This window comes from Liolophura sinensis, chromosome 6, assembly GCF_032854445.1.
Source record: "Liolophura sinensis isolate JHLJ2023 chromosome 6, CUHK_Ljap_v2, whole genome shotgun sequence".
NCBI lineage: Eukaryota > Metazoa > Mollusca > Polyplacophora > Chitonida > Chitonidae > Liolophura > Liolophura sinensis.
In genome coordinates this window covers 60807014-60819020 of record NC_088300.1, presented here as the reverse complement: position 1 = coordinate 60819020, position 12007 = coordinate 60807014, and the positions used below count along the sequence as shown (strand labels likewise).

General features: G+C 36.1%; 2 protein-coding genes across 2 annotated transcripts in view; one reads left to right on the top strand and one right to left on the bottom strand.

The window, feature by feature from the left end:
* LOC135468160 (G-protein coupled receptor dmsr-1-like) overlaps window positions 1–9209 on the bottom strand; it is a 39795-nt gene extending 30586 nt beyond the window's left edge. The window contains exon 1 of the mRNA XM_064746247.1: window positions 9099–9209. The gene's annotated coding sequence lies outside the window, so the exon portion shown is untranslated. The remainder of the gene's footprint in view (window positions 1–9098) is intronic.
* Window positions 1–12007, top strand: part of LOC135468421 (epsilon-sarcoglycan-like) — a 191951-nt gene that overhangs the window by 62063 nt on the left and 117881 nt on the right. The window lies entirely within an intron of this gene.

The following is a 12007-nucleotide window of genomic DNA, read 5'->3' as shown; positions in this document are numbered from 1 at the left end:
TTTTTTAAAGTTTTAAAGCAAGCGATCAGCTTTTACTTTAGTCAAAATGGTGAGTACAAAATTACAAATATTTTAGTGCGAAAGAAAAATGTTTACTAAATAAATATAAGCCTTTGTCTCACAAGTGTGCAAGTATTGATCAATAAGATAGCACGGATATATTTGCCCTTGATTATTCCAAGATGGCTCTCCTGAACACTGTACATATATATATTCCAGGCTGTGGGAAAACAACCCAGTTATGCACTGACTGATACTTCTAAAAGGCATTGAAAAAGAGCTGCACTAAATTTTGATCAAGTATCTAGACAGCCTTATGTAAATGTATATCACTGTTGTTTTTGTAAGTCAGCCAATATTTACAGATACCCAAAACAAAGAACAGTATGCACTTACAAACTTACTTAAATCTATCTGTAATTTATACAGCCAATACATATGTGTTTTGAGCTTGTTTTCTATCAAAGTAAAAGTGAAAACAGTGCACCTTGCCTATAAGCATGTACCTCAGCTATACCTCAGTTGTACCTCAGATACACCTCAAGCATTATATTTTTGCCTAATATAGTGTACTATAAATGTACTTGAGGTACGTATTTGCGTAACTGGCAGTACCTCAGATACACCTTCAATACACTTCAGATACACCTCAAGAATACCTTAGACAAACCTCAATTCAAATAGAGGCGTGTTGTAGTGTTGGCAATAGAGGCATGTACTAGTGTTGGCAATAGAGGCCTGTTGTAGTGTTGATAATAGAGACGTGTTGTAGTGTTGGCAATAGAGACTTATTCTAGTGTTGGCAATGGAAGTGTGTTGTTATGTTGGTAATAGAGGCGTGTACTAGTGTTGGCAATAGAGGCCTGTTGTAGTGTTGGCAATAGAGGCATGTTGTTGTGTTGGTAATAGAGGGATGTTCTAGTGTTGGCAATAGAAGCATGTTGTTGTGTTGGTAATAAAGGCGTTTTATAGTGTTGGCAATAGAGGCGTGTTCTAGTGTTGGCAATAGAAGCATGTTGTGTTGGCAATAGAGGCATGCTCTAGTGTTGGCAATAGAAGCATGTTGTAGTGTTGGCGATAGAGGCGTGTAGTAGTGTTGGTAATAGATGCCTGTTGTAGTGTTGGTAATAGATGCCTGTTGTAGTGTTGGCAATAGAGGCGTGTTCTAGTGTTGGCAATAGAAGCATGTTGTTGTTTTGGTAATAAAGGCGTGTTCTAGTGTTGGCAATAGAGGCGTGTTCTAGTGTTGGCAATAGAAGCATGTTGTGTTGGTAATAGAGGCGTGTTCTAGTGTTGGCAATAGAAGCATGTTGTTGTGTTGGTAATAAAGGCATGTTCTAGTGTTTGCAATAGAGGCGTGTTCTAGTGTTGGCAATAGAAGCATGTTGTGTTGGTAATAGAGGCGTGCTGTAGTATTGGTAATAGAGGCATGTTGTAGTGTGGTATTAAATAGGACGTTTAGAGGCATTTCGCATACAGTGTTGGTATTAATGGAGGCGTTAACAACACTGTGTTACTTTGCAGCAAGAAAATTCACACTTTGGTATTTCATGTAATAAAGATGTGTGATTGTGCGACAGACACTGCATGATGCTTTGCTTTGAAACTTTGACCTTTATGAGGTATAATTCCTACTAAACATTTGTATAAACAGTATACATTTGATGGAATCCAGCCACGATAATAGCAGCATGTCCAGCATTAGGTGCGTGAGTGAAGAAATCCACAACTGATTAACTGATAACATGGATAGGCTTATTTGGTTTGGGTGGCCTGTACAGCAATAAGATTTTCTTGGGAAATCTTATGGTGAGTGTAAGAATTGTTCAAAACAACTCATTAGTGTCGTGGGCACTTTAACCCTACACATCCTGATGCCTTGGAGTTCAACAATTGAGCAATGATAGCAGGTGGTATGTAAGAGGGAGTCACTGATGTGCAAGCTAGACAATATCTCCCTGGGTGCTGGTTCCTTAAGTAATAAGGGGACAAGGGAAAAACAGCCCTTTTTCTTGCATCATGCTGGAAGGCGACATTGATCAGTATCTTATTACTGTAGGGATAAGTCAGATGGAGGTAACAGAGAGCTAACATCAAACACTTTAGCCTTGTGCAAGAGCAACAGAGCATGATATATTACCAGTTGGCCCTGAAGCCACGGCAAAATTAAGCTACTGCCAAGTCGTTATACTGCCAATATCACCATTGCCTTTTGTGCTTGTTGATGTTATGCTGGCAATTCACGGTACTATTGTTTTGAGAGAGAGTGAGGCGAAGGCTGCAAAGATTTGATTTTTTCCTTCGGAAAACATCATATTCGTGAGAAAAGTCAACATTAAAGGGCCATGGAAAAAGGATCATGGTATTTATTGGGAAAAGCTTAGTCTTCAGGGAAAATGATGTTATGCGAGTAGAATTCACATGCTTTGAGATTATATCAGAACTAGGGTACACTCAGTGCTTAAGTGGAGTTCATCTAGTGTGTTGGGGAAATTAGTGGTAAATTGTACGACAGTTAAAGATATGAACTCTGTCTGCCAATTCTTCTTACTGAGAATCCAGTATGAGCAGAGTACATGCAGTGTAACTGTTTCTTATAATGTGCCAACCGGCCATTGATTCCACACTGATTAAATCTGTAGGTTCGGTTCTCCGCTATTTAACTTGGAGCAGCCCTAGTAAAATCTGTGCTCCCTAAAATGATACTTGATTACTGCACATCTGAGAGGTAGTCATTGAACCCATTTCATGCTAATTGTACTGTTATTTTAATCCCGCTCTGCAAGAGGTTATGGTGGCGAACGGTATAACTTCAACTCTCTTGCAATGCTTGACTCCAACCTCAAGTTCATGCACTGTTTTCATGCACCTCAAGTTCAGAAATCTGTGGATGGTCATGGGTTTCTTCTGGGCTGTGCCCGGTTTCCACCCACCGTAATGTTCTCCGTCATTGTATAAGTGAAATATTCCTGAGTACAGCGTAAAACACCAATCAAATAAATAAATAAATAAATAATATAAATAAACAGAATGAGTACAACAATATTATACAGACATAAATATATACATGGTGTATATATAAATATATACATGGTGTATATATTTAATAGAGTAGTCTCTCTAGCTAGCAGATTTCAATAATGAGAGAAGGGAATGATTTTATATCCGCTATTCAAGCCCATTTCTCTGCACATTTGAAGACTGTATGTCTGCATCTCGAGAAGCACAGACTATTGTGTCTTTTGAAGATAATGATTTGCTTCATTATCTGCCAAACGTTATTGATTTACTTGTATGTACCCAGCTACTTGTATATGACAATTTGAAAGCAGAGGTCGCCAGAAATTAATACAAACCTTTCAGGAATGGGGATGGTAGTGCACCTGTATGCAGTCTAATGAGTACCATACCTGTTGTAATTAGTGGCTGGAATGAGACCTTTTGTGTTGCTGCTGATCAGATATCACCTAATTTTGTTCACCATGCCTGCGCTGAACAAAGGCCCAGTCTTGTCAAACATTTTATTGTGTGAATTTATTTAATTATATTATGTGCCAAAATGGACTGGCGTGAAGTTGGTCCTGGTCCTTTCTTCAAATGATTATACAAGGTACATCAGTTTAGATGATGTCATTCTGTAGTGAGTTTATATTATCTATATCATCCCTACATGCCCTCATTGTTTGTTTGATCTTTGGTTACTGACAATATTAAAGGAAGCGTCAGCCGTGCTCGTACAGCTGTAGGTCCATTTGTGCATGCAGTCTTAAATTCGTTGATGAAAACTGAATTATCTTTTAGTAAAACATTGTGCAAGTCTCTTTGTCACATTAGGATAGTTCATCAGGAACTTGCCCACGGTGTTCTCCACCCATAAAATTATGATCACCAGTTATTATATTAAATATTTTATATTTATATGAAAAATTATTGAGTATTGCATTAAACAACAATCAAGCAATCTAATCAGATCAAATCTATAGGTACATGTAGATGTGCTATGTGCAATCCATTTTTTCCTATTTGAGTTAAAATCCACCTACATATTGGTGCAATTTTCCTTCAGTTTGAATTTCGGTTCAGAAATGCTTGTATGCAGTATGCAAGCTGCAGTCACCAAATAGTATACTTAATGTTACCAATGTAAATGCATGGAATCTCATGACATTATGACTGCATGCTCTGAAGAGTGAAAGTGAAAGTGAAATACAAAGGTATGTGTTAATTGTCTGACTTTTTTTTGACTTACAGAATATGGAAAGAATTTTTTCTCTCAATAATTCGTAAAACTGCCACTCACCTCAATATTCCAGATAATTAACATTCTTGTGATGAGAAAGGGCAAGAAAAAAGGAACTCTCTCGCCATACACATGCATGTACATAGCCAGCTTTCACAGGTCAATGTAAAAGGGAGAAGGGCCTATGTGTTTTGTATAGCATCTACATGCAGGTTTTGCTGTTTTCTTGCTTGTTTTTATTGGTGTATGAAAGTAGAAAGATATTGTGGAGAAATTGACAGACTGTAATTCTTTCAACTTTGTCACATGTTTGCAAGGTGTATACTCAAGCAAATAGTGAGGGCATTTTTCTGTGTAGACTGGTAAAATATATTTTTTGAGAACCCTGAAATGCTAACTCAACCAATGTAGTTTTGTCTCCAAAATCAAATTAAAAGTATGCATAAGTTTGACTGAGAGTTACTCTTTAATATGCAAAAGGGTTGAGGAATTAGGGTAATAAAAAAATATTTTTTTTTGTATAGAAGCTTATGAGTTATGATCAAGATACAAAAAAAATCTTTTCCAACTCCATCAGGATACTGATTGCTGTCATATAAAAGTATCCACCACCCATTTAACTGACCATCAGTCTGCTGTAATTCAGTTAAATTTTCTAAACTATGGAATGAAATAACATTGAAATAAATAAATTAGAATATGTTGCATCAATAATATACGTACATCCTCAAGTAATATATCTGTTTTTCGTTTGTTTACTAATGTAAACCTTAATTTTTCAGTATGTCTGAAATAATTGTGGAGTAAATATTTCCAGTCCCATTTGGATTACATCGCTCTCTGCGTATGTCCGCTGCCAATCCGACCTGCTCTTAACCACAGTTATAAAGCATTTACTGTCAGACTAATTCAATCAATACATTAAAAACACTCGCGTTTTGTTTTTCATGTCAGACTCTCTTTAGTGCCGGCAAATCACTGTTTCCCATTTCCCAATGTTTGCACAGTGTGATTACTGCTCGGGGAATGTAGAGTAGAATATTTAGTAGTATCGAATGTCAGGTCCCCTTAACGATATTACCTGCATTGTAAAGCTTTAAAAACACCTCTAAAGGCAGCTCTAAAAGCTTCATTGAAATACTTTGTGATCTGGTGGTGTAGAAAAATGCTCAATCTGTTGCAAGGCTCATTATGCCATACGACATTTACAAGTCGGTTAAAGGGTTTCTGAATAGCTTTCAAAGGCAGACAATGTGTGAGTGTATTAGTCATTTTGTACTGGCTTTTTATGGACGGACCACCTGTTATTTGCAAATGAACACAAAATCATATCTGTTAATTTGAATTATCTGTACCTGGAAATGCTAGGAGTTTATATACATCTGTAAGGAGATGCACTTTATTTGCCCTAAAACTTGCCCCAAAAGCATATGTTTAGAGGCAAAGAAGGTAATAAAATATTCCTTTTGGGCTGAATTTCAAAAACATTTTTTGAAGATGATTAATAGAACTCCCAGAAACAAAATGGGTAGGCAGTAGTCTTATTAATATGACATGAAGTTGTGGAATATTGACGGTATATTGCCACATTGCATCTGAATTTGTCGTCTTCATAATTGTCATAATGTTTGATAAGCATTTTTAATACATTTTGTCTTGAATGAAAGTTTTAATCTCTTGGGAATGCTATCTAAAATATAGTTGAACAGTTTGAAAAAAGAAGACATGTTTTCCTTATTTTCAGTGTTTTTATTATGGCAATTACTCTGGATCAGTTTTTGTCTTGTGATTTGTCTTAACTCTAAACATTTTTTAAGCCACAAAACTGAAAATAATTATGTTTGCATTGTAAAAAGTGAGATAGAAACCTAATACCCCTGCTGATTCAGCTTAATTTGTTTGCAGATAAGTTGGCATTGAGTCGTATAGTCTTTTCTCCAATAGGAATCAAGCTATTGACAGCCTTTTTGATCTCTGGCCCCATGTCAAGAAATTCAGAGTCCAGATGGGAATTATCCAAGTGTTCAAAGGAAACCCTGAAAGGCATCCTATTTGCACAAATGTGTTAGCTTTAAAATTTTGTTCTCTTGGTTTTTACTTCACACAAAATTTGACTGAACAATGTCTATGACCTTAAGATCTTGTGCCGGACTAGATAAAGCAAAGCTAAAATAAAGGGATGTTCTGCAACCAGCTAAAGCTCGGCTCAGATTTTTCTATCACATTCAGAAGCCCCTCAAATTTTACTCTCCGATAAGATGCGCAGGACACAAAGGAAGGAGAGCCTGGCTTTCTTGACCCTCAATCCTCTCCTTCCTGGGCCAAAAGTTTTTACACGGAGAAAGGCTTCAATGCTGTAAATTGATAATCTTCGGAGCGAAGGAACGCATTAGATTCAAGCCAGGTGCTGAAAGCAGTTATTGGGCATTGCCTACCGCTCGTTAGGCTGGGATAGCTAGCCGCTCTGACTGCAGTCGGCAGAATTGCCCCGCCACCAGTAAAGTGGTGTGGTTGAATTGTGTTTTAAAAGACATCAGATCAAAATCTCACACTGTAGCTTTGTCATAAGTGTTGACATGTATGGATAGCTATCTGATCTCTTCTGCAAAGCAATTTAGTTTAATTCTTTACGTATTTACGAAGTATTCTGCTCTAATTCTAAAAAAAAATTCTCATTACAGTTCTTCATACTGTACATATACTGCATTTCTGTATTTTCAGAGAGCAAACATGTATTGTGTGTACAGTGATGCCTTTCAGCTTAAAACAGCACGAGACATTGACACATTAATTGTGGAGAAATAGTATAGACCTCACAACGTTGAAATAGGAGAAATAACCTAAAAATGGTAAATTGTGGTATCTTTGTTTACTTGTTCAGAAGTGTGGTTCTCGAATGTGTCTTTATAGAGAGGTTATTGTTTGACTGTCACTGAGTCATCCAGATTATTCCCTTAAGCCAAGGCTTTAATTTTATTGTGATACCTGAATAAGAATTGGACTGCTCCCAAGGCCTAAATTACAGGTATTTATGGACAGGTACCTGGCAGGATGGCTAACAGCAAAAGCTGTTTGTTCATTAATGAACTATGTATAACCTCAGTGAAAATGACATCGTTATTTGGATGCTATCCAGAGAAGACAGAATATGTCTTAGCTGGTTTTAGCTCTCACCTGCATGAAAGGACAGTAAACTGAACTAAATTTGACCTTATAACCTTCACATTACAATGAATTAGTGCAGTTCTTTGAATCCTAGCAGGTAATAGGTAATTAGTCTTGTGATGATGATCTTTTGACATAAATAAAAGCTTGATGTTGTAATTACTAAGTGTTACATATAGAGGGTTGCCAGGCAACTTTAAAAATGGCATGCAGATTCAATACAAACTTATGGAATATGCATTTCATCTGTGGTAAATCACCTAAAATTTTGTGTATTGAACCTAATGTACTTACATGTAGGTTCATCATAACCACCTCTTTGAAGTCTGCAGGATCTTAGATTTAATGAAAGTGTGCATTCTTGTTAATTTACTGGTACACAAACTAAACTACCCACTCAGTTTGACACTGTATTATAATACGTACAAGCATGTTAAAAAGTGGTGAAAGTGCCTTAAGTATCGATCGTATAAAGTAGTGCAGGCCTGGAGACAAAGCAATAATGTCTATTGAAGCGACACCCTATTATCATTGTGAATTAACTGTTAATGTATGTTAATGAAGACAATGAGTTTTGTTGATAATCAGTTTGCTTGATTGAGGAAGGTGATTATTACTGTTTAACAGTAGGTTTTAGTTGACATCTTCAGCTAGAAACAAATTACAGCAGATAACAAGCACTGAGAATTGAACATTTTTTTAGGAAACCTGGGAACAGCTCTGTGTAGGAGCCTATACAGCCTATATATATATATATATATGGTTCCATATCTTCCAGTGGACCTTTTTCTGCATGTTATCAATACTTAGCTGTGATGTGTCCAAATGTAATAAAGCCATCCAAAATTAAGATGGTGTTAGGAATTTTCCTGTTGTGAAGGTAACATTATGCAATCAATATAAACCTGCAGAGATTGAAATCTCTGATTTCTAATTAGCTTGGAATAGTCTTCTGGCCATATATTAAACCATACAAACTCCACCTTCTCAAAACCGAGCTTAACAATTTTCTTTTATTTTTTACATATAAGAATACACTGTATTTGTTTTAAACATTTCAATCCAAAATGTCCATTTTCAGAAGCAAATAATAAAATATTACATTTGGTGGATAAATTTATATTTTCCCAGTAGGATATCATAATACCTTTCGTTCATTTCCTGTAATTACAAAAAAAAGTTACCATAATACTAAGTTTCTTGAAAGCATGTGCCTATCCTGAAGCAATAGTTTTGTTTTAATTACATCAGTGCTGTGTTTTTTCATGTCTGTTAATTGACAGAAATCACACCAGCCCCTTTCTAAAACAGGTGCTTGATTTTTTTTGTAAGTTTGTGTATCTTACCTCATTTATCTGTATTTCAAATCCGTGAGTTATTAACATTAATAAAGGTAAAACTGTGGATCCCAGGTACATGTAAATTTACTGCCCATATCTTGCTTTCTTAACCTGTAGGTCTTCCATCAACAGAAACCAAATTTCATTGATGCAGTTGTACACGTACTCCTAAAATTAAGATTTGTTTTTTTCTTCTATGATTATTACTGACACACCTGAACTTGATGTGTACATACAATAAAGCTTGTAGAAATATCCTATGTAAGATAAAAGGAGCAAATCATTTGTAGCAATATCAGTATTCAATTCTGAAGAGGCTGCTATTGTATATCCAACACAATGTTAAAGCATACCTGTGTGTAGACTGTATGAGGCTGTGGCTATATGCCCCGATCCCAGAGCTGTATTAACACCAGCATCAAGTGATGATAATTCCCTGTGCTACTGTAGCTACACACTCCCATACAACCACTGGCACTCGACCTGCATGATGCTGACTAGCCACTGTCTACATGGCATACTTAAATAACCAGCCTTCTTCCCATAGGCTTTAGGCCCTGCCTCCCCGTGGTTATCCCAGCCAATCAAATCTGTGGATTCCCTTTAACTTGATTAGCCACTGTGATTGATTGGAGCTTTGTTGGCCTGGCTTGATTTGATTGACAGGTTTGCAGCTGGCTTGAACAAGAGATTTGACCAGCAGTTTTAATTCAGGAATTCTGGACACCTGCAGACTGGCAGTGCCATAGGTGTAGACTATTTATTTGTTACTGACACTCTTCATCATTAGCCAGGCTATCACCTGTGAATAACTGGCACACATATACCTGATGGTTATGACACTTTGTAAAATTCATTAAGATGTATGTGTCCAGTCCAGTTTCTTGATTGCTACTATTACTTGATGAATTCATTTCAAATAAAGTTTTTGCAGTCATTGTCATTTTGTTAAAGTTGAACATAGCAAATAATGGTGTTAAGGATGACAAAAATGACCTGTGTTTGAAATTGAAGGTCTACCTTTGTACACATTTAGATGCTGATTCAGCATGTTTGTGAATAGATCAGAAGAATCCTATTTACATGCATGTTTTGAACTAATATTTTATGCTTAGAGCTTTATATGCCAAAGGGATGACTAATATGTCATCAGGCAGTCTGTCTGTCTGTCTGTCTATCTGTCCATTTGTCTAGCTGATGTGAACAAGACACATGTATGGAAGACCAAGCACTTGTAATATGGTACATATGCAGGATAAATACTTGTACTTTCTGTATCAATATTGTTATACTAAAAAAATAGAAATATGTGACAGAGACATTGACAGATTTATTTGGGTTTTTTTAAATTTTTTTATTGCTGTGATTGGTGTTTGATTGGTGTTAAATCCACAGCTGAAACTGCAAGATCAGGATTTGAATGCATGGTGAACATAATAGAATTCAGACTGATAATTTTAGCAGATCAAATTTAGTATATGTTGTAGTATATAAATGTTTAGATTTATGTTGTGCTATAAAACTGCATTGCTTTGTAAATCATGGTGATCAGAGCTAAAGGTGTGGAGTCCATAGTGACATAGTAATGCTTATTGTATATATACAGTTTAGGTCGGTAGCATTACTGTATAGTCAGATGGTATGAAAACAATATGTTGGCCTGCAGGTTTTAATTATTTTGTGTTCAATCCAGCTCGTCTTCTACTCATCCTCATGTACATTAAGAAAATACTTTCAATGAAATCTCATGTTTGGAAAAGTATGTAAGCAACTATCAGGTGGTTGTGGGATTAAATCCCCTGGGCTCTGTCCAGTTTTCTCCCACAACAATGCTGGCCGCCATCATATAAGTGAAATATTCTTGAGAGCGTAAAACTCCATTCAGATAGATACCTAAATCCACTGAGATTAAGTGTGTGACACTCGCTTCTTGCTCATTCATTTGTGTTTTCATTATCTGCGGGCATAAACCTATGGTGTATGTCCACCAGATTGAGTTGAATTTGGCACAATATTGTCAAAATTGATCTTTATTTATCCTTACATGTAGGGTTTGTATTAGCAGTACGTACTAGTAAACAAAGAGCTCTTCATGAATTATTATCTGTAAATGAAAGAAGTAGAAACAAATTACTACATTTGTGAAAAATTGCACTTTAACATAAAATCTTCATTATCTCTTATTCTGGCGTTTGAGGCATATTCAAAACTAATGGGAAAACAACCCATTTTGCTGAAAACTGTTGACTTTTACTTATTGTAGATGATATAATATCATCTTTTATACTTGCATGTAATAATTTTATTTATTTACATAAATGGACAGTACTACACTTTGTAGATAGAATTTGCATCATAATTAATTCTAAAGACCTCTGCTCATATTTATCAAATGTCATAAGACTTAAGTCAAAAATGCAAACACTGCTGCAGTGAATGTGTTTCATTTGATAAAGATATATACACTTCGCAGCAGAATAATTTGTTTGTTTTTCAAAGCACTTACAAATTATGACTTGTATTGTTTTGTGTGCATTTTTTTTTTTACATACAAGCATATGAATCTCAATTACCCCACTATTTCAAACCACTACTTAAACCAGCTGCCCCAGTTACATGGGTATATAGGCATTCTAGTGGACTGTAATTTTTGAATTTTGAATAAAAGTGTACACTGTTTAGGGAGATTTTGCATGAAACCAAAACAGTAATGTTCATGTACAAGTCAGTATAAAGGAAAACTTAAACTTCCAAGTTCTCATGTAAAACAGTGATTTCGTCACAGGCCATATGTTTTGGTTAAAACAGCAGGATGGCACAACACAAGGTGCCAATGGCAGAGAAGGCCACATTTGTTACAGGAATTCAACCATAATCTTATAATGAGCAGCGGTAACATTATTTGTTTGGTTAGCCGACTGTGACACTGGTTTGACTGTGGCACTTGTGCGACTGTGAGGCTGGTGCGACTGTGAGGCTGGTGCGACTGTCATACTGGTGCTTTATGCATGCACAACATACATGAATGCACCAGTTACACCAGGTGAATATAGTAATTAACAGCTGCATGATAATCAATTAAGACAATTATCTTTCTGTAATTTTCCCTGGATGATTTGTCTCCAGTTGTGTTAAGTTGGATTATCCCTGTCAAATACATCTGGCTGTTCTACATATGCAGAATACCATTAATTGCTTGCAACATGAAATTTTGGGTTTAACTCCTATACAGATTAAATCAGACACCAAGTATGCTAAATCA